The sequence below is a fragment of the Sturnira hondurensis genome, unplaced genomic scaffold (genome assembly GCF_014824575.4).
Source record: "Sturnira hondurensis isolate 20B ecotype Veracruz unplaced genomic scaffold, ASM1482457v3 Scaffold0007187, whole genome shotgun sequence".
NCBI classification, from domain to species: domain Eukaryota; kingdom Metazoa; phylum Chordata; class Mammalia; order Chiroptera; family Phyllostomidae; genus Sturnira; species Sturnira hondurensis.
In genome coordinates this window covers 364908-392508 of record NW_028079818.1, presented here as the reverse complement: position 1 = coordinate 392508, position 27601 = coordinate 364908, and the positions used below count along the sequence as shown (strand labels likewise).

Here is a 27601-nt window from a genome sequence, read left to right as displayed (position 1 = left end):
CTCTTTCTCTCTCCCTCCCACTCTCTCTGTAAAATTATTTATTTATGTATTTATTTATTTATTTATTTATTTAAAATGGACACAGGACCTCAACAAATAAGTGTCCCAATTATAAAGAAGTGGGACAACTGTAATAGCATAATCAATAAAAAATACTTCAAGATATGAATGCATACAAATTTCCAAATTGGATCATGATTTTTAAATAACATTTTCCTCCTTTTTACACATTAATATTTTTAAGTTTTTAAAAGTAAAATTTGAACAGAACAATGCAGTTAACATACTTACGGAAACATCTGTATGTGTATTTCCCTGATGATTTCCTTTATTACAAACTTGTTCTCTACCCGATTGTTTTTTGTCTGTTTTACATCTCTTAATCAGCTGATGTGAATAAAGTCAAACATAAAATAGACACAAATTGAAGAAGCAGACATTATTTATGTCACTATACCTTTTCACACTTATCATTCTCACCACTGACAAACAAATCATCTAGTGCCCTGCTGTCATCCACCATTCTTTGCCTTCCTCTTTCATCCCTACGTTTTGAGATGGTTCTGTTCCTTTCTCTTTCATTAAATAATACACCTCTCATGGTTGCCAGATTCTTTCACTCTTTTAATCTGCTTTTCCAGCACTTTCTACCAAATACAACTATAGTCGTCCCTCGCTATATCAAGGTTCACTTATTGCGGCTTCACTGTATCACGGATTTTTTTTAAAGAATATATCTAATTCTGTACCATGGAATTTTTGCTATATCGTGGGATTTTGCAGTATATAGGTATTCATATAATATTTATGACTTTAATTATTTTTGCCTAAAATTTTAAAAACAGTGTAAAATTAAAAATGTTAATTCAAACATATTTAAAATATTAAATCAAAATAAAATACAGTATGTATTTCATCAGCGAATGAATACCGTACTGTGCACAACGGAAATGCAGTAGGCCACTACCGCTTGCGCAAGTTTGCTAGCAGCAGGGCACACTATTGGCTGATGGAATGGAAGGCGACCAACCACAGCACTATGTTCAGTATCCTGGGCGCTGATTGGCTCAGTGACCATAGCAGCGGTCTGTTTACTCTCCCACACTGTGCCCATATGTTCAGCATCTTTCCTTGGCCACTTCACATCAACATCTGATCACTGCGTGTAGTGTTGCTCTGTGGTGGTGTGTTTTTGTGAAATTTTCATTAAAGTTTGAATTTATTTCAAGCCCTAGGGTGCCACCCAAATGTTCTGTGCCTTCTAAGGCTTCTGGCAATGAACCCAAGGGCCAGAGGAATATGCGTACCATCAAAGAAAAGGTGGAACTTCTCAACATGTTAAAGGAAGGTAAAAGCTACGCGGCTGTAGGCCACCATTACAGGATCAACGAATCTACTGTTTGCTACATAAAGAAAGATGAGAAGAATATTAGGTCTACGGCAACAGTGACTTTAACAAGACTGCAGAGAGGGTGGCCACTTCCCACAATCTGCATTGGCCCTGTGCATGAATGACTGCAGGAAGAATATCTCGCTGGATACCAACCCCATCCGGATGAAGGAAAAGAAACTTTATTTATGGTAGTTGTGCTCTGCACAGACGTTCATGACAGTGATGAGGATGAAGATGAGGGTGGCGATGCAGAAGCAGGGCCCTCAAGTGCTTCTCCCACCAGACCAACCCCATTCAGTGCCAGCAAGGGCTGGTTTGACAACTATCAGAGACGTTTTGGACTCAAAAGCATTTCTCTTCACGGAGAAGCTGTCTCGGTAGACAAAAAGCAGCATCAGCAACTCCCCACAACTATATTCATCACTCAGCCGAAGAGATCAGTTACACCTATGCCTTTAGCGGAAATAGCAGTTACAACCCAGGGCGAAGATACTGCACCACCTGGTGAAGTGGTGCCTTCAGAAGAGCTGTAATGCTCTTCCTGGCTGTGCAGTACATGCGTCTCATTGTCATCACCCCTCACGGCCATCAGTACTGCACAGCTACATAATTCATGATCTTCATGATTCAAGTTGTAGTATACCTCACTGGTGAGTTCCCACAGAGAATGTTATGTGTTGTTAAAACTACGTAGGTTTAGCCCTGGCTGGTGTAGCTCAGTGGATTCAGTGCGGGCCTGCGAATCACACGATCGCGGTTTGATTCCCAGTCTGGGCACATGCCTGGGTTGCAGGCCAGTTCCCAGCAGGGGACCCAAGACAGGCAACCATACACTGATGTTTCTCTCCCTCTCTCCTTCCCTTCCCCTCTAAAAATAAGTAAATAAAATCTTTTTTAAAAAGTTTAAATGCTGGACCATGCTAGACACTGACAGAAGAGTTTATAAGATAGGTGTGTCAAGATTAACTGGGGTGCATCTCTAGTAGAACTGGATGTGACCTTTGTCTCCACATCTGGTTTCAAACATGGCAGACATAGTAAATCATACAGAAATGGTTAAAGGCCATTTCCCCCCAAGGTTTGTTTGCTTCAGAGACAGCCAAACCCAAATTGTTGTAATTGCTTCTACTTGATGTAATAAATCTTACCAACTGTGCTAGCATTTTTTATTACATCTTAAAGACAGATTATCAAACTGAAGGAAGTTCAGAACATGGCAAAGAATAGCCACCCAGTAAACTATGAACTCCCTTCTTTTTTTCTAAAAAAAGATTTTTTTAAATTTATTTTCACAGAGAAAGGAAAGGAGGGAGAAAGAGAGAGAGAGAGAGAAACATCACTGTGTGGGTCCTTCTTGTGTGCCCCCCACTGGGAACCAGGCCCACAACAAAGGCACGTGCCCTGATCAGGAATCAAACCAGCCACCCTTTGGTTTTCCAGTCAGCATTCAATCCATTCAGCCATACCAGCCAGGGCTAGACTCTCTTTTTGAATCCACATCTTATGATACAAGAGCCTAAGCTCTTAATTGTCTCAGGATACTACAATGTCAACTTTGGATGTTTCTAATTACCCTTGACCACAGAGGTCAAGGGTATTACCTCTTGTGATGTCTCCATCCTAACATTACTATACACGTTTATGCCATTTAACCACATTTCACAGAAGAAGCCCTTTAGAATGAGTGTTGTTCCAAAATACTCTATTGGCTTCCCAAGTAGAGAACTAATTGCTTTTTGGTTTCTTTATCTGGCTTCCGGGACAGTGATTTCTGGGAGCCAACCTATCATCAAGTGTTTTGCCCCAGATGTCTCTTTCTAGGCTCAGCTTTGGAAATTCAGGCCACTTTACATACAGATCTTAAGCCTGCATCTGACTTGCCACTTTGTCCACTGAGGACTGTAGAGTTAACTTAGGTGAGGAACCATTCCATCCCATAGTCTGTAATGTCGCTAGGGAGAGGGCTGTGTTTCCATAAGAGGGAGAAGTTTTATTCATTTAAACTACAGAGTAAGTTATGAATTATAATGCATTGTACAACTGGTTTAAAGAAAACCCATTAGTAACATAGCTTTACTGTGTCAGAGTATCTTATGTCTATGTTCCTATTAATTTTTATCCACCATGTGCCTTGCAGAAATTCTCTTCCCTGCATCCCCTAATGTGTTCATTTTAATTGGTGTTATATCATCTACATTGCATAGATAATCAAAGTGTGAATTGGAGAGATAATTTTAACAAGATCAGAGTGCTTTTTAAGTTACAGTTTGAATTTGAAGACTCAGTTCATGGCATTTTACATTCCAAGAAGCTTGGAACTGTTCAGTACACATACTGAAGGAAGAGAAACATGGCTACCCTTCAAACATGAAAATTTTCCAGTATTTGCCTGGCAACATGCCTCAAATGCACTTAAATACTTGTCAAAGGGATACACGTGGTAGCAGTTAAGCATTTGATTCAATTGCAGTGTGGTTAGCCTGCCCCCATCAGGGCAGTTGTTTTGTGAGCACCGTATTTTTTTTTAATAGAAAAGAAAATGGCTATGCACAGAGGGAGAATTGAGCACCGTGTGTTCTTCAGAGAGATTCCTGTGGCGGTGGTTGGGGCTATCAGTGCTCACTGCCCTGACAGAGACCTGCTTCAACAGGGTAGAATGAGTGTAGGCTTTGGGTGTCAGACCTGCATCTCCAGAGTTCATTGAAGCCTTTGGAAAAGTCAGGCCTTACTCCTTTTTCAGTATCAAAAAATTCCCTTTGGAGCCCTGGCTGGTGTAGTTCAGTGGATTGAGCGCGGGCTAAGAATCAAAGGGTCGCCAGTTTGATTCCCACTCAGGGCACATGCCTGGGCTGCAGACCAGGTCCCCAGTGAGGACCACGTGAGACAAAACCACACATTGATGTTTCTTTCCCTCTCTTTTTTAAAAAATTTTATTTATTTATCTTTAGAGGGGAAGGGAAGGAGAGAAGTATCAATGTATGGTTGCTTCTTGTGAGTCCCCTACTGGGAACCGGCCCGCAACCCAGGCATGTGCCCTGAGTGGGAATGGAACTGCGATGGATCGTGTGGTTCGCAGGCCCACGCTCAATCCACTGAGCTACGCCAGCCAGGGGTCTGTCCCTCTCTTTTTCCCTCCCTTCCCCTCTCTCTATAAATAAATAAAAACATTTTTAAAATTCCCTTTGGAATTGAGAATCTGTTCTTTTTATTGGCTCTTAGCCTTGACTTGGTCATGAAGTTTTTGAATTTCTAGCTCTTAAGTTTTTTCACATTTAAGTTAAATGCACTTAAGTTCACATACATGAAAGTCATTCAAGTTGTAATGTGCACAAGTTCTTATACCAGGCACAATACAGAGTTCAGTTTCTTACCTGCCAATTACGGCCCTAGTAAGAAGAGCAAAGCACAGTGACTGACAGACCCAGATTGTTGGGCCCTAGATTCAGAAGTAGCTAATACTTATTGAATTGTTACTATGTGTCAGGCACAGTTCATATATTAAAGGATTTAATACTGACAATAATCCTTTCCTTTAGCTTCTATAATTATCCACATTTTACAGATGTGGAAATTGCAGCTTACATAGTCTACGTGACTTGTCAAAGGTTATCTAGCAAGTCATGTGCAGAGCTGGAATTTATATCCAGGTCTGAACTCGTAGTCTCTACATAGAAGGCTCCTCAGGTATTCCTGTTTATTCTTCTAACTCTGGCACATGTACTTATTATCCCTTCTTAACCCCTTCCATCCATCTGAGTCTAATGTTGTCTTGAGATTTTTAAAAATAATCTTCCTTCTCACCTTTTTCTCCAATCCTTTATATTCAGAGTTTAACCACCTGCCTAGAAAAGGTAGCACACTCATACAATAAAGAAATCTTCATAAAATTATCAGCAAAGTAGATGGCAGTGGGTGTGTGGGTTATTTATCCTTCTTTTGGAATATAAATGGGTTGGTGTTGGGAATTATGGTCTCCTGGGATCTCGGGAGTGTCAGTGATTCAGCTATACTTTGTGGTACAATACAAGGCGTTTCTGTGTGCTGGTTATTTGGGGTCCATGTCTGGAGCCAGGCAAATGAGGGCCTTTATAGCATCTTAAGAATAAGGCCCTAACTGGTGTGGCTCAGTGGATTGAGTGCCAGCCTGCAAACCAAAGGGTTGCCGGTCGAATTCCCAGTTAGGCCACATGCCTGGGTTGTGGGCCAGGTCCCCAGTGGGGGGCACTCGACAACCAACCACAAATGAATGTTTCTCTCCCTCTCCCCTCCCTCCTTTCCCCTCTCTCTCAAAATAAAGAAAAAATATTTTTTTAAAAGGTGGTTGTGTGTGCTGGGCTTACTTGTTGAAGGCTTCTATATTGCACTCTGGCCTATGCTCTGTGTCTTGCCTCCCTGCTTTTCTGTCTGTGAGGCTTTAACCCCAGGTGACTCAGCTCTAGTTTAATAGCAGCTTGGCTGTTAAGTAAATAAATGTGCTTACCACCAGTGATCTTGCATTTTACAGTGCCTCTGAATTAGGTTGGTCTATCCAGGAAGTCACACTGTTTCACCCTGGCCCCTGAGGAATGACAAATATCAGGAATTGGAATCACTTACGTTTTACCCTGCTGCTGGATGCCAAATGACCAAACCATAAGATAGCTTTAGGAAGAATCTGGAAGGTGCCTTCAGGTCCAAGAAACACAGTGGCAGGCCAAGAGCTCATTTGACATTATTAGGCTTTCCCATGGTTGACAACCTGTTGCTGTTTCAGAAAGCTGGTGCATCTCAGAAGATGGTTGAAATTGTTCCAACTCCTCTGGGGTCAGTGCTATCACCAGAGCTGTCCTGGGTTGCCCCTCCTGAGCCTCAAGGTAAAAGTATGTGGTCTGAGGGAAGGAATACAAGCTCATACTGAATAGAGTATTAGAGCTGAACAGATGATTGCCTGGGGTAGTAAATAACTGGTCAACATTTTCTGGCATACAGCTTGATGCTATTAGGAATTCTATTTGAGAGTTATTGGGTAGGGGGAATACATAGGAGTGAGGACCTGAGGGTTTGGGGAAACAGGGGAAGCAGGAAAGGAATGGAGGGTCCATATGGAATATGTTTAAAAGAAGAAAAGACTGGCCCTGGCTGGTGTAGCTCAGTGGATTGAGCCCCGGCCTGTGAACCAGACAGTCGCGGTTCGATTCCCAGTCAGGGCACATGCCTGGGGTGCAGGCCAGTTCCCAGCAGGGGATGCACAAGAAGCAACCGTACATTGATGTTTCTCTTCCTCTCTCCTTCCCTTCCCCTCTAAAGATAAATAAATAAAACATTTTTTAAAAAATGTAACCTTAAATTTAAAAAAAAAAGAAAAGACTGAATAGTACTTTGAAGAAATCAAGCAGCAGTCCAAGAAGAAATGTGAACACAGCAGCCATCTTCACATCACCCAATCTCCTTAGCAAGGCCCAGCCCCACCTTTGTCCCCTTAATGCCGGTCCTGGTTCTGTGTATTTTGGGAGACAGTGATTGTGCATGCTCTGGGTGAGTTCGCGCACTGGGAGATGGACCACTTCAGGCTGTCATTTAGGCCACCAAAGCAGTAGGGAAGGCATGGTTTCCTGTGGTACGGGGATGTGATGTCAGGTAGATGGGGAGCAGCACAGGAGGTGTTGGGGCGGAGGGAGCAGCATGGAGGGAAGGGTAGATATCCTGCAGGAACCAGGCAACACAGGTTTTTGTGACCTTTCAAGTGCCCCTCCAAAGTCAGGAATGATTGGACCTCTATTATTACTCAGCCCTGTCTAGCAGGCACTATAGTTAACAGCAGTGCTTTGAAAAGAATTATTCCTTTGCCACTTCCCTGTTTTACTTCCAAAGTGCTTAATACGTTGAAAATGGAGTTATTGGACCATCAGCTTTATACAGAAGTCCCAGCTTGAGATGCCTCCATTATTATATCCAACCATTCTCTCCACCCTTTGTCTGGCTTCCCATGCCTTATGAGACTGATGGGCCAGCCTGTGTCCTTTGGTGTTTCTTCAGTACCTACCACTGTGTTCAGTTTGGGAGTCAATGGGGGAGGAGTGGGGAATCAGGTATAGTAAGATCTCAGAGACTTTTTGTGGATTTCAGATGCCTGAAAGAATCTTATTCTCTAGTAAATACAGGACACTTTAACAACAATGTAACTACAGCCATTAGACTGTAAGCCATCTGTTTCAGTTACTTGACTGTAATCACTTCCATCCCACTTTGCACATGAAGATAAGGCTAAAGTTCATTATTACCAAATCAGTATTGCAAAAAATATTAAGGAAATTACTTTAAGAGGAAGAAATAGAGAGAGATAGAAAATTAGGTATAAAGAAACAACTGCAATGACCGTGGCTGGTGTAGCTCAGTGGATTGAGCACCAGCCTGTGAACCAAAAAGTTGCTGGTTTGATTCCCAGTCAGGGCACATGCCTGCGTTGTGGGCCAGGCTCCCAGTAGGGGGCGCACAAGAGGCAAGCACACACTGATGTTTCTCTCCCTCTCTTTCTCCCTCCATTCCCCCCAAAGAAAGACTCACTCTACTATTTGGTTTAATGAGAATGAAATTGACTGTTAAAGAAAAAAAAACAATGGCAATGAATAAGTACCTAAAAATAACCTTAAATATAAATAGATTAAATGCTTCAATCAGAAGACATAGGGTAGCTGAATGGTTAAGAAAACATGACCCATATATATACACTGTCTACAAGAGACCCATCTCAGAACAAAATATTTACAAAGGCTAAAAGGTTTGGGAAAACATATTCCATGCAAATGGAGATGAATAAAATGCTCAGGTAACAATACTTTTATCTGACAAAACAGACTTCAAAACAAAGGCCATAACAAGAGACAAAGAAGGTCACTACACAATATTAAAGAGATCAATCCAACAAGAGGATATAACCCTTTAAACATAAATGCAGCCAACATAGGAGCTCCTAAATATATAAAGAAAATCTTGGTGGACAGTAAAGAAGAGGTCAACAGCAATACATTATAGTAGGGAATTTGAACACCCCATTGTCACCAATAGATAGACCTTCCAGACAAAAAATCAACAAGGAAAGAATGACCTCAATGACACTAGATCAAATGCATTTCATTGATATTTACAGAACAGGTCATCCCAAAGCAGCAGAATACACATTCTTCTTAAGTACACACAGATCATTTTCAAAGATAGACCACATGTTAGGACACAAAATAAGTCTTAAAAAATTCAAGGCAATTTAAATCATATCAAGAACTGGGGGGGGGGGGTGTATCACAATGCCATGGAACTAGAAAGCAACTCAATTAAAAAAACACACACACTCAAGACAGACTTTAGGTCAAGATGGCACATAGGTACATATGGCTTGCCTCATCTCACAACCACATCAAAATTACAACTAAAATATAGAACAACCATCACTCAGAACCGTCAGAAATGGAGTTGAATGGAAGTCCAACAACTACCCAATTAAAGAGACCACATCCATCCTAAATGGTAGGAGGGTCAAGCACATAGAATGAGTTGGTCCCATACCCATGTGTGGTTGATACAAATTCAGGAGGGATATCTTGGAAGTAAGGAGTTCCAGCCCCACACCAGGCCCACCAGACCAGGGTTCCAGTGCCAGGAAGATAAGTCCACATAACTTCTGGCTGCAAAAAACAACAGCAATTGAGTCGGTGAAAGAAGTGCTGGAGTCCCAAGCAGTTTCTCTTCCAGAACCCACAGAGGAACTCACCCAGACTCATTCCCTCTGAGTTCCAGCACTGGGGTAGCAGAATGAAGGGCACCAGTGACATATAGGGAGGAACTGAAGTATTTGGCACCAAGGTGAAAACGGAGGGACAGCTTTCCCCCAGACAGAAAGGTGAGCAGAGGTCATTGCGCACTTTCTGAACACTCCCCCTACAGAGTCACAGAGCTGATAGGCGATACTATAAAAATCCTAGAGAAAAACAAGGCAGTAAAATTTTAGCTATCCTGTGAAGCAACTTTTTTGCCAATATATCTTCTAGGGCAAAAGAAACAAAGGAAAAGAATAAACAGATGGGACTACATCAAATTAAAAAGCTTCTGCACAGCTAAAAAAAAACCATCATCAAAATTGAAAGAGAACCCACTATATGGGAGGACATATTTGCAATGATACATTGGACAAGGGGTTAGTTTCTAAAATATATAAAGAACTTATAAGACTCAACACTAGGAAGGCAAATAATCAATTAAAAGATGGACAAAGGACCTGAAGAGACACTTCTCCAAAGAGGATATACAGATGGCCCCTAAGTATATGAAAAAAATGCTCAGCATCACTAGCCATCAGAGAGATACAAATTAAAACCACAATGAGATATCACTTCACACAGGTGAGAACAGCCATCATCAACAAATCAACAAGCAACAAGTGCTGGTGAGGTTGTGGAAAAAGGGAACCCTAGTGCACTATTGCTGGGAATGCAGACTGGTGCAGCCACTGCGGAAAACAGTATGGGATTTCCTCAAAAAATTAAAAATGGAACTGCTTTCTGACCAGACAATTCCACTTCTGGAAATATATCTTAAGAATCTTGAAACATCAATTCAAAAGAACCTATGCACCCCAATGTTCATAGCAGTACAATTTACAATAGCCAAGGGCTGGAAACAGCCTAAGTTCCTAGCCGTAGATGAGTGAATAAAAAAGCTGTGATAGATTTACATAATGGGATACTATACAGCAGTAAAAAAGGAAAACCATGACCTTTTGTCAGAGAATGGATGGACCTAGATACTATTATGCTAAGTGAAATACGCCAGTCAGTGAAAGACAAATACTGTGTGATCTCACTTATAGGTGGAATCTAATAAACAAAGTAAACTTAACGAGCAAAATAGAATCAGAGGCATGGAATCATGGAACAGAGTGGCAGCTGTAAGAGGGGAGGGCCAGGTGGGGACCAACTGAAAGAAGGCAAAGGGAGCCCTGGCTGGTGTGGCTCAGTGGATTGAGTAGTGGCCGACACACCAAGGGGTTGCTGGTTCAATTCCCCAGTCACAGCACATGCCTGGGTTGTATGCCACGTCCCCAGTGGGGGGCACATGAGAGGCAGTCATGCATTGATGTTTCTCTCCCACTCTTTCTCTTTCCCATACCCTCTCTCTAAAAATAAAAAAATAAATTAGTAAAAAATCTTTTAAAAAAAAGAAAGTGTAGGGATTAATCAAAGGACATATATGCATGACCCATGGACACATACAACAGTGTGGGGATTGACAATGGGGGTGGAAAGTCGGCTGGGTGTAGGGGGGCACAGAGAGGTAAATTGGGACAACTATAATAGCATAAACAATTATATACACACACACATACAAAGATAGAGAGGGAGAGAAATAGTTTTAGTTGATAATGGAACTATGTTCACCTAATACAGGAAGCCAGTATTCTTCAAAGAAGATGAGGTTGCTTCATAAGATAATGGAGAACAATTCCCAACACTTTTCCCCCAGGTAACCAAAGACTAACTCAGAACATGTAGACATGTTCCTGAGTCCCCTTAGGAGTTCACTATCATGTGTATTGGTGAAATTCCAGCTGGCCATTGGCTTGAAATGTCTTTGGCTTAGCTATACTTTTCACTGGCTTCTGCTTATCAGTACTAGAAGGCTGTCCAGAGAGACACCACTATGCTGAACTCTTGGTGTTCATTTCAGGAACTTTCTGCTCTACTGCCTTTTAACTACATGCAGTAGTGGAGTGTATATGTTAGAGTTGAGAGGTCTTACATGGAACTCCAAAATAGACAATTTAAGAAATCCTATATCTTATGTTAGGACCAGAGAATGTAGTAAAGGATGTAGTAAGATGGCTTTTTGCCAGAAGGATGATCACAGGCAAGAATAATTCCAAATGAGCCCTGGCTGGTGTAGCTCAGTAGATTGAGCGCGGGCCTGCGAACCAGATGATCACAGTTCGAATCCCAGTCAGGGCACATGCCTGGGTTGCAGGCCAGTTCCCGGCAGGGGACCCCCGAGAGGCAACCATACATTGACTATTTCTCTCCCTCTCTCCTTCCCTTCCTCTCTAAAGATAAATAAATAAAATCTTTAAAAAAAAGAATAATTCCAAATGGGTTTTATATGAAGAGAACAAAGACTGCTTTCATCAGGAAGAGGACTGAGCCTAATGCTTTTTCTTTGTGGCACACTTATCCCAAAGAACTTTGTAATACCCTCAAACATTGATAAAGGTAATCTTTGGTTACTGACAGCCAGAATGGCCAGTGCATCTTGTACTCAGTAGTCTATATTGAGTTACTTGTCATTTGGATGAGGTGTGTTTAGTATGCTTAGCATGCTTAGCTTTTTTAAAGTGCCCCGAAAGCTTCCTTTGCAATTTGTGGTTCACAGCTCACCACCAACCACATATTAAAATGGGTCAGGAAAGGAAAGCTTTGGATTTTGGCCAAGATGGAGGCATAGGTAGATACACTTTGCCTCCTCGCACAACCAAAAAAAGGACAACAACAAATTTAAAATAAAAACAACCAGAGCTGCCAGAAAACCTAACTGTATGGAAGTACAACAACCAAGGATTTAAAGAAGAAATATTCATTCAGACAGGTAAAAGGGGCAGAGATGTGTGGCTGGGGCAGAGAGAATACATGGCAAGGCTGCAGCTATTAGTCCCAACGGGCAAGGTGGCAGGTGGTGGACTGGGTGGTCCCCCATTGCGTGCGGGTAACTAGGAAGAACAACTGGGGAGTGAGACAGACCATACAACCCAGGGTTCTAGCACGACGGGGGGGAAAGCCTCAAAAAATCTGGCGGAAAAAACCTATGGGCTTGCAGCGGAGGGAGAAACTCCCAGCCTCACAGCAGAGATCGTTGGAGAGACCAACAGGGTCCTGGAACGTACAGAAGCCCACCCACCAGAAATCAGCACCAGAAGGGCCCAATTTGCTTGTGGGTAGCTGAGGAAGCAACTGAAAGCTGGTAGAGAGCTGAGCAAGCGGCACTGTTTCCTCTTGAACCCCTCCCCCACTTACAGCACCACAACGCAGCAACATGGGTTGCCTCACCTGGCAAATACCTGAGGCTCTGCCCCTTACTACGTAACAGGTATACCAAAACTACAAAATACGGCCCTAATGGAAGCACAAATCAAAGCTCTGAAAATAGAACGAAGTGATGCAAAGATAGCTAGCTAACCTATCAGATGCAGAGTTCAAAACACTGATAATCAAGATGCTGTCAGAAATGGTTGACCATGGTTGCAAAATTTAGAGTTATGTAATTATTTTATGTTTTTGTACTAAATTTGTCTACATTGCCTTGCTGTTTAGCAAGTGATGAGTTTCCATTCTAACTTTTGAACTGAAGGAACTTTGATAGGCCAAAGTATATATGGGTAAATTTAATCATAAATATATGTCTGATTCTGTTAGCTCCAATATTGTCTTTTGGCCATTTTATTATTAGTTCCATTGACTATTAAATCTATGGTAATGGTGTGGCACACTGATAGGTTGTAATGTATCAGACCTTTCCAGATTTGTCAGCGAACTGCAGACAAATTGGAGCTAATTCAGAACTTTATGCTACCCAATTGGTAGATACATCATTGCCCTTTGGGAATGTAGAGGGTTTGAAGTTCACATGAATATAGGAAATTAGTTCCATCAGCAGTGTAGTTTAATATCTCTGCTACATAATCAGAAATACTGAAAATGGTAGGAATTTGGCACCATCTTGTGGTCACTAAATTATGTAGTACCTAATTTGTCCACATGATAGCGCCCTTTACCAAATAACTACACACCAGATACTGCTCTGCAATTTTCCAGTAGTATTACCATCTAATTTCTCCATTCTGAGTCACTAACATATTGTAAGATTGTTGCACATGTTTTATTATTAGACATTTAAATAGTTTCAATGAGTACTCAAGATTTTCAGGCCTAGCAATTTGGGTTTTTCTTGTTTCTTAAGAGTATAAACAAGAAAGATTATTTACCAGTTCCTTCAGTGTCTTATTCATCCGTTTACACTGTACCTGTGAATTTTGTACATTCCTGTGGACAATAAGCGATGATTGTGGAAATTCACTAGTACTTAATTGTCCACAGTTTGTATTAGTGGTATTGGTTGCCTATTTCCCTTTAGGGATTATTACTCTCAATTTTATGCTCCAATGGTAAGAAGACAACAATAATATTGCAGGGTTCTTGACAGCATTGTGATTCTCAGCTAATGCAGTTTTAGGTATGTATTATTGGTAGTGTGATTTATAGCTCACTTATTTACAGCTCACTTTCATTATGTAATATGTAAAATAGTAGTCTTGCCAATTACATAGGTCCAACATGAGAATGGGGTTTTTACTCTTAGAACTCAAAAAAACTTCATCCAGATTTTGCATAGTTTAGTGGACAAAAAGGAAACAATAGAAACACAGCATTATTCAATTTACCTAGAAATACAATGCCCTTTAGATATGTTAGGGTTACTCCTCCCAACAGAAAATTGGTCATAGGAAACTCCTATCAACATTACAATCTGATAGTACTAAAAAGACAATATTTTAGTCTTGATATAAACTGTTTATTTGCTTCTAATATTGTTAATTTTACCTCTATATTCACTGAGGGGAGCGGAATTTTTAAAGCACAACAGTGTAATTATTATGTATGTTACAGTGGCTATTTCCCTACAAGTTTTGGCATCTACCACCCAATTTTTGGAGATTTTTATGTCCTTCATTTTCAGAAAGTATATCAGAGCTTGTCACCACCTTATGGACACATTAGTCCACAAAGTGTTGCCCTTTTGAACTGATGTTGCATCACTTGCATCACATTCGGGTTCAGATAGAGTATTAATATGCTAAACTGAAGACTATGTTCGTGAGCCAAAAATACATTCAAAGAATTTCTTTCCTTCTTTTTTTTCTGTCCTCACTGAAGGACACTTTATCATTGCTTTCAGAGAGAGGGGGAGAGAAAGAAAAACATTAATGTAAGGGAGAAACATGGATTGGTTGCTTCCCATAAAAACCCAGACCAGGGATCATCCATACCCAGACCCAGGATTGAACACACAACCTGGCTATGTACCCTGACTGGGAATTGAACCTTCAACCCTTCAGTTACAGGACCACACTCCAACCAACTGAGCCATACCAGCCAAGGCCCTTTGAAGAATTTCAGGGGTGTTTACCAGATTTTTAGGACTATAAGACACACCTAGGTTTAAGAGGAGGAAAATAAAAAAAAAATTTAAGCAAGAAGTGTGGTAAAATATTTAGTAACCTGTGACCCTGCTCCACCACTGCCCTCACCTACAGCAAGCCAAGTAAGCTACATTCAGACCATAAGACGCACCCCCCTTTTTCAACCAAATTTGGGGGAAAGTGCATCTTATAGTTCAAAAAATATGTTGTTTCATTTCTTGACTTTGTGAAATTACAGGTTCTGGCTCATAAAGTTTGACATTGGTGTTTGTGTGCAGTATACATTAGTGCTGATGTACAGTTTGCTTATTTTGATAAACTTACTTCTTAGCTTCATTCTGATTTATCAAAATCAGTGTTAAAATTTCCCTAACAAACTAAAAATATACAGACGATTTATTTACAACAGGTACCAAAGATTGTGTTTCTCCTAAAACCAATCAATCTCACAAGAATACATTATTCCATATATGAGAAATACCTTAGGGAGTATATTGTTAAAGACTTAACATACTATTCCAAAATTTCCAAGTATATTTCATATATTTTTATCACACCTTTGTTGCAGTAACTTTAGCTTTTTTTCTTAAGTATAACATTGCCCCAGTAAGCCCATTTCCTATGATAAGCTGACATGGATATCTGTCAGTGTACTACTATTACTAGAGTTGTACCCTGTTTTCCAATTTATATTTTTATTATCTAGTGTCCATATGTATCATGCAGTGATGAATGGTGGTTTAATTTTGCTGATGTTCTCTACATTTGAGCTGCAACTCACTTTTAGTTTCAGTTTTTTGGTTTGTTCTGGAGGCATTGTTACTTGCTAAATATTAGGAAACCATAGGTCCATGATTAGTTATACCGCCAAAGTTAATCACGAAATGTATCCCAGAACTTTATCTTGATGAGCAATCGTTGCTTTCATCTTGCTATCATTATTTCTTGAATAGTGTTCTTCTAAAGTCTAAAACCATAGTTGCCCAGGTGATTCAAATATACTTAGTATGTCTAGCATCTTTCTTAGCATGTTTTTTAGTGGTTTATCTGTGTTATAGTATGTGTTAGTACTTCATTCCTTTCTATGGCTGAATGATATTCTATTTTATAAGTTAACTTTATTTTGTTTATCCATTTATCAGTGGAAGGAAATTTGGGTTTTTACCTTTTGTCTATTATGAAGAATGTTGCTATAAACATTGATGTACAAGTTTTTAGGAGGACATATTATCATTTCCTTGGATATACATTTTGTATTGTAATTGCTTTGTAATATGACAACTTTGTTTAACATTTTGAGTAACTGACAAACTTTACTGAGGTGCCTGTACCATTTTACACTCTCGCCAGCAATGTAAGAGGATTACATTTTATCCCTATTCTCACTTATTTTCTGTCTTTTATAATCACCTTCCTACTAGATGTGAAGTATCTCGTTGTAATTCTGACTAGAATTTCTGTGTTAGGCAACTTTTCACTTGATTAGCCATTTGTATTTCTTTTGAAAAATGTCTAATTAAATACTTTGTTCATAAGAATTGGGTCATATGTCGCCCATTTTGCTGTGAGAGTTCTTTAAACTCGTATAACTGGAAAATAGATGCTTACTGGGTATGTCATTTGTAAATATCTTCTCCCATTGGATGTCTTCTATTTTCTCTTTCTTGCTTGCATTATTTGATACACAGAAGTTTTTAATAAAGAAAGCATTATCTAACTTGATTATAGCTCTTACATTGAAGTCTGATCCATTTGGCATTTATTTTTGCATATGGTATGACATTAAAGTCCAATTTTATCTTTTTGAATGTAGATATCCAGTCGTCCTGGCACCATCTGTTGAAAAGACCACTTCCTATTGAATTATTTTGACACTCTTATCGAAAATCCTTTGGACTTCCGGCAAAGATAGAGGCATAGGTAAACACACTGTGCCTCCTTCACAACCAAAAGAAGGACAACAATTTAGAAACAAAACAAAAACCAGTACTGACAGAAAACTGAACTGCATGGAAGTCCGACAACCAAGGAGTTAAAAATAGACACATTCATCGCTTCTTGGCCTTTTGGCTAAGATCAAGTGTAAAAATAGACACATTCATCCAGACCAGTAAGAGGGACGGAGTCAGGCGGCCGGGATGAGAGGTGTCTCGGCAAAAAAAAGCGGTGGCTGGCAGACCCTGGGCACACAAGGCAGCAGTAGGCAGACCCAGTGAGGTGGCAGATCAGGGAGGGGCACAGCGGGAAAGGCGCTGGCTGACCGGGCAGTCCCACATTCGTGCACACATAAACAAGGCAAAACTGGGGAGTGAGACAGACTGCACAACCGAGGACTTCATTGCAGAGAAATAATATCTCAAAACACCGATTGAAAACACCCGTGGGGGTTGAGGTACTGGGAGAGACTCCCAGCCTCACAGGAGAGTTCCTTGGAGAGACCCACTGGGGCCTAGAAGGTACACAAGCCCACCCACACGGAAATCAGCACCAGAAGAGCCCAGTTTGATTGGGGGAAGCAGCGGAAGTGACTGAAACCCAGCAGAGAGCGGAACAAGCGCCACTGTTCCCACGAGGACCCCTCCCCTACAAATAGCGTCACAATGCAGCGACATGGGTCACCCCACCCTGGTGAATACCTAAGGCTCCGCCCCTCACTACGTAACAGGTGCGTCAAGACCAAAAAAAAAAAAGGGCCCAAACCAGAGAACACATCAAAGCCCCAGAGCCAATACTTTAAAGCGACCAAGAGATAGCCAACCTATCAGATGCACAGTTCAAAGCACTGGTGATCAGGAGGCTCACAGAATTGGTTAAATTTGGTCAAAAATCAGATAAAAAAATGAAGTCTCTGCTAAGTGAAATGAAAGAAAATGCACAGGGAACCAATAGTGATGGAAAGGAAATGGATTCAAATCAATGGAGTGGACCAGAAGGAAGAAAGAAACAACCAAACAGAAAAGAAGGAAGAAACAAGAACTCAAAGAAATGAGGAGAAGCTTAGGAACCTCCGGGACATCTTTAAACATTCCAACATCCGAATTATAGTGGTACCAGAAGGGGAAGAGGAAGGGCGACAAGTGTTAAACTTATCTCAACAAATACTAAATGAGAACTTCCCCAATTTGGCAAAGGCAATAGACTTCCATGAAATCCAGGAAGCTCAGAGAATCCCAAAGCAGGTGGACCCAAGGAGGAACACACCAAGGCACATCATAATTACATTAGCCAAGATTAAAATGAAGGAGAGAATCCTAGAAGCAGCAAGGGATAAGGGGACAGTCACCTTATGAAGGAGCTTCCATCAGATTGTCAGCGGATTTCTCAAAAGAAACCTTACAGGCAAGAAGGGGCTGGAAAGAAGTATTCCAAGTCATGAAATTCAAACACCTACATCCAAGATTGCTCTATCCAGCAAGGCTTTCACTTAGAATGGAAGGGCAAATAAAGTGCTTCTCAGATCAGGTCAAGTTAAATGAGTTCATCATCACCAAGCCCTTATTATATGAAATGTTAAAGGGACTTATCTAAGAAAAAGAAGATATAAAACAGCCCTGTCTGGGGTAGTTCAGTGGATTGAGCGCAGGCCTGCGAACCAAGGGATCGAAGTTCGATTCCCAGTCAGGGCACATGCCTGGGTTGCAGGCCAGTTCCCAGCAGGGAACACATAAGAGGCAACCATACACTGATATTTCTCTCCCTCTCTCCTTCCCTTCCCCTCTAGAGATGGATAAATAAAATCTTTTAAAAAACTAACAGAAATTCAAGAAGACACAGATAAATCCATGATTATATTTGAAGATTTCAATACTATACTCTGAAGAATTAATAGAACAATTAGCTAGAAAGTTAATAATAGATCTAAACAACACTAAAATCAACTTAACTGACATTTGCAAAACACTACACACAACAGCAGAATTTATATCCCTTGCAATTGCACATGAAATTTTCACCTAGATAAACTATATTCTAACTCATAAAATGAACTAACAGAATGGCTGCTTTCACTTAGCAATATAAGTTTAAAATCTCCCTGTCTCTTCATGGCTTAAGAGGTCATTTCTTTTTACCCCTAAATAATGTTTTATTTTATGAATGAACTACAATTTATCCATTCATCTACTAATGGAATCTTGATTGCCTCCAATTTTTGGTAAGTGTAAATACAGCTGGTATAAACATTCATGTGTAAGTTTTTGTGTAATCATGTTTTCACTCATTTTGGATAAATACCTAAAAGTGTGATTGCTGGATGGTATGGTAACTTCATGTTTAATTCTGTAAGAAACTGCCAAACTCTTCCAAAGTGACTATGCTCTTACATTTCTACCAGCAATGAATGAGAGTTCCCCTTTGTCTACACCTTTAACAGCATCTAGTATTGTTAATATTTAAGATTTTAGTCATTCTAATAGTTGAGCAGTGCTATCTCAGTGTTGTTTTAATCTGCAACTTTTTTTTTATATAGCTTTTTAAAAAGATTTTTTAAAGATTTTATTTATTTATTTATCTTTAGAGGGGAAGGAGAGGGAGAGAAACATCAATGTATGGTTGCCTTTCATGCATCCCCTGCTGGGAGTTGGCCTGCAGGGAACCAGCCTGCAACCCAGGCATGTGCCCTAACTGGGAATCGAACCGCGATCCTCTGGTTCACAGGCCCGTGCTCAATCCACTGAGCTACATCAGCCAGGGTGATAATCTGCAACTTCTTAATGACACATGAGGTTGAACATCTCTTCACATGCTTTTTTTCCATATGCATATCTTCAATGGTGAGATGTCTGTTCAGATTCTTCCCATTTTTATAGCACATTAATTTTCTTATTGTTGATTTTTTAGTTCTTTGTATATTTTGGGTAACAGTCCTTTATTGGGTATATCTTTTACAAATATTTCCTCCCAGTCTGTGGCTTGTCTTCTCATTTCTCTTGACAGTGTCTCTTACAGAACAGACATTTTTATCACTTCTTTCTCTTATGAATCATGCCTTTGGTGTAGTATCTGAACAACCACTGTCACAAAGAAACACTCATAGACACAGACAACAGCATGGTAGTTATCAGAGGGAAGGGGGTATGAGGTAGTCAAGGGTAAAGGGGGTCAAATATATGGTGACAAAAGGAGATTTGACTGGGTGGTAAACACACAATGCAACATACAGATAGTATGTTACAGAATTGTGTACTTGAAACCTATAACAGTTTAATAACTAAATTCACTCCAGTAGATTTAATTTTAAAATTCACCCCCAAAAACCACATGGTGTCAAACCCAAGGTCATCTAGATTGTCTTGTGTCTTACCTTGCATGTGTTTTATATTTCTTTTAGTTTTATATTTAGAATTAGAATCCATTTTAAATAACTTTTTGTGACGTATGTAAGATCTGGGTACAGCTCCCAGTCAATGCTTACCATATCTACCCTGGCTGGCAGACCGCCGGCATTCCTTGTCCCTTCCAATTCCAACTTGAAAAGACTAAATTCATTGTGAGTCCAGCCAAGAACCTGAGAGCTCTTTTTTTTTTACCCACTTGCTATTAATAGGGCGGAGATTCCACTACAGGTGTGGTGGGCCTAGAATACTGGAACCTTGACCTCTCTGTTTTGCTCCAGTTTTCTCATGTGGCAGAAGTTCCATACCAGGAGGAAAAAAGCGTAGAAGTCAAGAGACCACAACGCCACCCAGTAACCATAGTAGTTTTTCAGGGGTAGAAGGCGTCCATAAGAAAAGTAAGCTCTAAAGCTCTACCCACAAAACATGAATATTTGAAACGGTGTGGAAAGTTCAAGTCTAAGGGCATCTTGAAATTATTAGTTTTTGTCAATTAAGAGCAAAAGGACTGCTAGATCGCCAGAGAGAACCAGGGAAAGATATAGCTAATGAAAACCCTCTTGGGAGTTAAACCACAAAGGCTAGCTCCAAAACTATCTGTTTACAAGTTCAATTGGATCGAACTGTTGAGTAATTGATAACTCCGAACACTGTTGAAAACATTATAGAAGTTAGCTGGTAATTAATGGATCCTAATAGGTGAAATATAATAATATACGAAATGACAGCTTAAAAAAGAGTTCAGAGATAGTTAAAGAGAGGACTGCTAAGATCTCTGTGACCCCCAAGGTGACCATGTACATGCTCAAGGCTTCACCTGCTGAAGAGCAATATTAAAAGCTTTACAGTATGAGATAACAGTCCTCACTAAAACACCCTAGATACACAACAAACAAAGAAAACTCTGATAAAAACAAGTCTTGTAGAGGGATGGTTTACAATCTAGTGTTCCATACATTACGCAAAATGTCTAGTTTTCAACAAAAAATATGATATCCAAAGAAATAAAAATGCGACCCACAAGCAGGAAACAAAGTAGGTAACAAAAACTGCCTATGAAAGGGACCACATGTCATATTTAACAGAAAGATATAAAAAAATTAAGATCAAAGAACTAAAGGAAACTATGCTTAAAGAAATAAAGTTATAAAGACAATGTCTGATTGAATACAAAATATCATTAAAGATACAGAAATTATCTTAAAAGAACCAAATGGAAATTTAGTACTTTAAAAGTAAATAACAGATAAAAATTTCATTAGCAGGTCTCAACAATAACTTTCAAGTGACAGAAAAAAAGGATCCATAAACTCAAAGAAAGGTCAGTAAGAGTTTATGCAAAGAACAAAGAGAAAATAAAACACAGAAAAATGAAGAGACTATTGGAAATGTGGGAAAATTTGAAGCATACAATGCGTTAACAGAAATGTCAGGAGGCAAAAAATAGGAAAGAGCAGAAAAATATGTGAAGACACATAGATAAAATATCACAAATTTGTTGAAAAATATTGTTCCTATCCAAGAATCTTGAAAAACTCCAAGTAAATACATAGAGATCTCTACCAACACATCATGGTAAAAATGCTGAAAACCAAGGCTAAGAGAAAATGTTTAAAGCAACAAAAGTAAATGACTTCTCATCAGAAACAATAAAGGCCAGAAGGCACAGGGATAGCATAATAAAAGTGTGGAAAGAACAAAAACAGTAAACCAAGATTCTTACAATTAACAAAATTGCTTTTCAAAATTAAAGACAAAATATTTTCATAAATAAAAGTTACGAGATCTGTGGCTGGTGTGGCTCAGTGGATTGAGCATCAGACTGTAAACCAAAGCATCACTGGTTTCATTCCCAGTCAGGGCACATGCCTGGGTTGCGGGCCAGGTCCCCAGTGCCCTCCCCAGTGCAAGGCACTCAAGAGGCAACCACACACTGATGTTCCTCTCTTTCTCTTTCTCCCTCCCTTCCCCTCTCTAAGAATGGATAGATGAAATCTTTTTTAAAAAGTTAAGAGAATCTGAGTGACATCGAAATTGGCAGAGATGGCCCTGGCTGGTGTGGCTCAGTGGATTGAGCGCCGGACTGCGAAGCACACAGTCACTGGTTCGATTCCCAGTCAGGGCACATGCCTGGGTTGCAGGCCAGGTTCCCCAGTAGGGGGCACGTGAGAAGCAACCACACAGTGTTGTTTCTCTCTCTGTCTTTCTCCCTCCCTTCCACTCTGTCTAAAAATAAATTTAAAAATCTTAAAACAAAATAAATTGGCAGAGATGAAACCCCAGCCTGTATTTCCCCCACAAATATCAATAACTAGACACATATCCTTTGAGAAACACAGCTCTAGGAGAGCTCTAGAGCCCACTTAAGAAACCAGCAACACAGTGGAACAAAAACTCTGAGAATAACTGTGAAAAAGAAAAAAAAGGAAGACAGTTTCATTTTATCTGCATCATCCTAGTATACCCAAGCCCGCATTACTCAGTGCCAAGAGGAAACTGCTCAGCAAGAGAGTTCCTGTCACAGCGGGGTGCAGGGGGAGCAATGTGAGCGACCAGCTTCCCCAGCACTTGGATGCACCACATGAAATATCCCACTTCAATTTCACCCCAACCAGAAATAAGCAAATCTGAGACATAGAGAGATGGTTAGAATCAACAAACAAAATCCGAGGCTACCAGTAGTAGGAGTAATCAAGGTTTCCAGTGATTTGCTCTGCAGAAAAACCCAGCGGCTCTCACCACTGAAAAAAAAACAATAGCAAGCACAAATCTGCAAATTTCACCAGCTTTCCTCTCACTGATATTTGCATACACTGATACCACCAGCTGCCTGAATGCCTTCCAACACCCTAGCTTAGTGCAAGCCTCTGGCAGCCGAGATCATGTTATTTTCTTTCTGTGTGTCTGTGTTGACAACACTTAAGATATATTTTCTTAGCAAATGTCAAGTATACATAGCTGCTTTCAATTAGTTGTTAAGATTATTCCACTATATATATTATCCCAGTTTTAATATCTATTTTCCCAGGTAAATTGAGATCTTCCAAGTTACTCCTGTGCTCTGTAATCTGGATGTTTTACATAGTGACTGATGGGACACTAGCTCTTTTTCAAGTCCCCAATTTTGTTTATGCAGATAGTCCCAAATAATTAAATTTCAGCTTCAGCCCTGGCTGGTATGGCTCAGTGGATTGAGAACTGGCCTGCAAACCAAAGGGTCACTGGTTCGATTCCCAGTCAGGGCACATGCCTGGGTTGTGGGCCAGGTTCTCTATAGGGGCATGTGAGGCAACCACACATGGATGTTTCTCTCCCTCTTTCTCCCTCCCTCCCTCTCTCTCTCAAAAATAAATAAATATAATCTTAAAAAAAAGTTTGGGCTTCAAGTTCCAATCTAATTTTTCTGGACAATATCAGTTCAGTTTGCAGAGTTTGTACTGGGCTATTTATTTATATCTGCCACCTATATGTGCCATCAGGTGGCTAGTGGAGGATCTGGACACCATTCCATCCCACAGACAAATCATCAAAGTCTGTAGTATGTTTAAGTGAGACCCAAAACTGTATAACACAGGGGTAAATCCAGGAATTCATAATAAACTTTTTGGGACCATTTTCCTGGCCTACTTCCTCTTTGCAACCATCTTTATAGTTTCTGGTTCTGTGAATCAATCTCAGAGTCTCTCTCTCTCTGTCTCTCTCTCTCTCTCCCCTCTTCCTCTCCCCTACCTTCCAGTAACATAGAGTACAAATAAGCCTTATTTATACTCTATGGCCACATATATGGTTTTTTTCAAAGATTTTATTTATTTATTTATCTTTAGAAGGGAAGGAGAGAGGGAGAGAAACATCAATGTATGGTTGCCTTTCGTGCGTCCCCTGCTGGGAGTTGGCCGGCAGGGAACTGGCCTGCAACCCAGGCATGTGCCCTGACTGGGAATCAAACCGCGATCCTATGGTTCGCATGCCTGCGCTCAATCCACTGAGCTACACCAGCCAGGGCCACATATATGTTTTTTACTGTACCCATGTCTATGATAATCAAGACAGTATGGTATTGGCAGAAGAACAGACACACAGACCAATGAATTGAAACCCCAGAAGTAAAAACAATGTGTATGTAGGCAAATCATTTTTCACAGTGGAGACAAAAAACACACAATGGAGAAAAGAAAGCCTGTTAAAAAAATGGTACAGGCATACTTCAAACGCCACATGCAAAAGAATGAAACTAGATTACAGTTTGTACCCTTATACAAAAATCAATTCAAAATGGATCAAAGGCCTAAATATAAGATCTGAAACAATAAAGTACACAGAAGAAAACATAGGTACTAAACTTACGGACTTTGGACATACAGAACATTTTATGAATTTGACCCCAAAGGCCAGGGAAGTAAAGGCAAAAATAAATGAGACTATATCACATTAAAAAGCTTCTGCACAGCAACAGAAACCAACAACAAAACAAATAGGAGATATTTGCAAACAACAGCTCTGACAAGGCATTAATATCCAAAATATATAAAGAACTCATATAACTCATACAACCAAACAAACAATCCAATTAAAAATGGGCAGAGAACTTAAACAGACACTTCTCTTAAGAAGATATAAAAAGGGCCACCAGATATACAAAAAGATGCTCAACTCTACTAGCTATTAGGGAAATGCAAATCATAACTACAATGAGATGCCACCTCATACCTGTTAGAATAGCTATGATCAACAAGACAGGTAATAACAAGTGTTGGAGAGGTTGTGGGGAAAAAGGAACCCTCATTCACTGCTGGTGGGAATGTAAACTGATATAGCCACTACTGAAAACAGTATGGAGGTTCCTCAAAATATTAAGAAAAGAGTTATTATATGACCCAGGAAACCCTCTTCTGGGTATGCACCCAAAAAGCTCAAAAACACTTATTTACAAAGATATATGCACCCCTATGTTCATTATTCATGGTGGCCAAGACATGGAGACAACCAGTTTCCTTCAATGGATGATTGGATAAAAAAGATGTGGTACAATGTTGGAGCATCCCTACCCTGTCCCTACACAGCTGATCCTCCATGGAGGGTGGAAGTTGGTGGTCAGTGGTCATAGCCAGTCCTTGCAGCTGGCTGGCCTGGGTAAATCCCTCCCATTGACCTGCCAACAGCAATCAAGGCTCAACTACAAGGGGAAGGTGTACTCAACCCACACGAAGGATGCACCTCAAGTACCCAGTCTGAGTGATACAGGAGGCTGTGCCATTGAATCTGTTTTGATGGTTGCCAGATGGGAGGTGGGTGGGAGGGAATGGGTGAAGAGGTGAGAGGATTAAGAAGTACAAATAGGGCCCTGGCTGGTGTAGCTCAGTGGACTGAGCATGGGCCTGTGAACCAAAGGATCGCAGTTCGATTCCCAGTCAGGGCACATGCCTGGGTTGCAGGCCAGGTCCCAGCAGGGGATGCACGAGACACAACTATACATTGACATTTCTCTCCCTCTCTCCTTCCCTTCCCATCTAAAGAGAAATAAACAAAAAAAATTTTTTTTTAAAAGAAGAAGTACAAATAGGGACTTCCAGCCAAGATGGAGGTATAGGTACCTCCTATACATGCTTCGCCTGCTTGAACAACCATAAGAAGGATTACAACTAACTTCGAAACTAGAAACAATCAGAACTCCCAGAAAATCAAACTGTATGGAAGTCTGACAACCAAGGATTTAAAGAAGAAATATTCATTCAGATGGGTAGGAGGGATGGAGACAGGCAGCTGGGGCAGAGAGGACACAGTGTGGCAGCAGTGAGGCAGTGCGGTGGCAGGGCAGCTGGAGTAACAGGTGGTCTCACATTCACAAGTAGTGGATAAAAACCTGGAAGGACACCTGGAGAGCAAGTGATCCCAGGCCCAGACCAGAGTGCGCAGCCCAGGGTTCCAGCACTGAGAAAATAAAGCCTTATAACTTCTGGCTGTGAAAAGCAGTGGAGATTGGGGCAGCGGAAGAAACTGCTAGTCTCTCAGGAGAGTATGTTTAAAGGACCCTCACACTCCTAGAACATACACAAACCCATCTACTCTGGGATTCAGTAACAGGGAAGCAGCTTGAAGGGTGCCAGTTACATACATACAGGAAGTGGGGAAAGTGACTGGAAACTGGACGAGAGCTGAGCAAGAGGCATTGATTCCTAAGCAGCTAGAGAAAAGGAGACAGTTACCTACAGGAGTTCTCATCAGACTCAGCTGATTTCTCAAAAGAAACTTTGCAGGCAAGAAGGGGTTGGAAAGAAGTATTCGAAGTCATGAAAAGCAGGACCTACATCCAAGATTACTCAAAGGTATCATTTAGAATGGAAGGGCAGATTTAGTGCTTCCCAGATAAGGTCAAGTGAGAGGAGTTCATCATTACCAAGCCCTTATTATATGAAATGTTAAAGAGACTTCTTTAGTAAAAAGAAGAAAATCAAAACTATGAACAGTAAAAGGGCAACAAACTCACAACTGTCAACAATCAAATCTAAAAAAACAAAAACAAACTAAGTGAACAACTACAGCAGTATCGGAATCACAGAAATGGAGATCACGTAGAGGGTTATCAGCGAGGAGGGGGAACAGGGAGAATGGCGGAAAACTCACAGAGATTAAGAAGCATAATAGTTAGGTACAAAGAAGATAGAGTATGTTAAGCATAATATTGGAAATGGAGAAGCCAAAGAACTTATATGAGATCCACGGACATGAACAATGGTGGGAGGATTGCCTGAGGAGTGGAGGGTGCTGTGTGGAAGGCGTAAAGGGGAAAAAATCAGGACAACTATAATAGCATAATCCATATAATTACAAAACAAAAAGATGTGATACATATATACTATGGAATACTACTCAGCCATAAGAAAGGATGAAATAGTGCCATTTGTGACAAACATGGATGGACCTTGAGGATACTATGTTAAGTGAAATGAGTCATAAAAAGCTAAGAATCAGAGACATTGAAATTAAGAACAAACTGACAGTAACCAGAGGGAAGGTGGGAGAGGATAAAGGCGGGGAAAGGGGAAAAGGTTTTCAGCAACAACTATAAAGGACACATGGACAAAACCAAAGGGGGGGTGATATCAGGGGAGGGAGGTGGGGACGGCTGGGGTCGGCAGGGTGTGGTGGGGAGAAAATGGAGACAACTGTGCTTGAACAACAATAAAAAAATAAAAATAAAAAAGCTAAGAACCACACGACTTGTACTTGTATGCAGGATAAAAACTGAAACTGACAGACACAGACAACAGCACCTGGTTACCAGAGGGGAAAGGGTAGGGCATAGTAAAGGGTAAAGGGAACTAAATATATAGTGACAGAGATGATCTGACTTTGAGTGGTAGGCACACAATGCAATATACAGATTATATATCATAAAAATATACACTTGAAGCCCATATAACACTATTAACCAATGTCACCTCAACATAGTTAATAAAATAAAATAAAAATATGGAGATTGGCCCTGGCAAGTCATGCCTCAGTTGGTTGGAGCATCATGCGTAACCACAAGTTTGTGGGTTCAATTCCTGGTTAGGGCACATACCCAGGTTGTAGATTTGGACCCAGGTCCAGGCACGTATGTTTCCCAGTCCAGGCATGTACGGGGGGCAACCAGTCGATGCTTCTCACTTCTTTCTTCCT

General features: G+C 40.5%; 1 long non-coding RNA gene across 2 annotated transcripts; it reads right to left on the bottom strand.

Annotated features, from left to right (window-relative positions):
* Positions 1 to 27601, bottom strand: LOC118990513 (uncharacterized). 2 transcript variants are annotated; one of them, XR_005067245.1, is made up of 3 exons: positions 27504 to 27601; positions 5874 to 5951; positions 1 to 26 (listed from the first exon to the last, which is right to left on the bottom strand). It is a non-coding gene; the product is annotated as an uncharacterized LOC118990513 (long non-coding RNA). The 2 variants fall into 2 exon arrangements; XR_005067244.1 differs by lacking the exon at positions 1 to 26 and adding an exon at positions 4525 to 4541.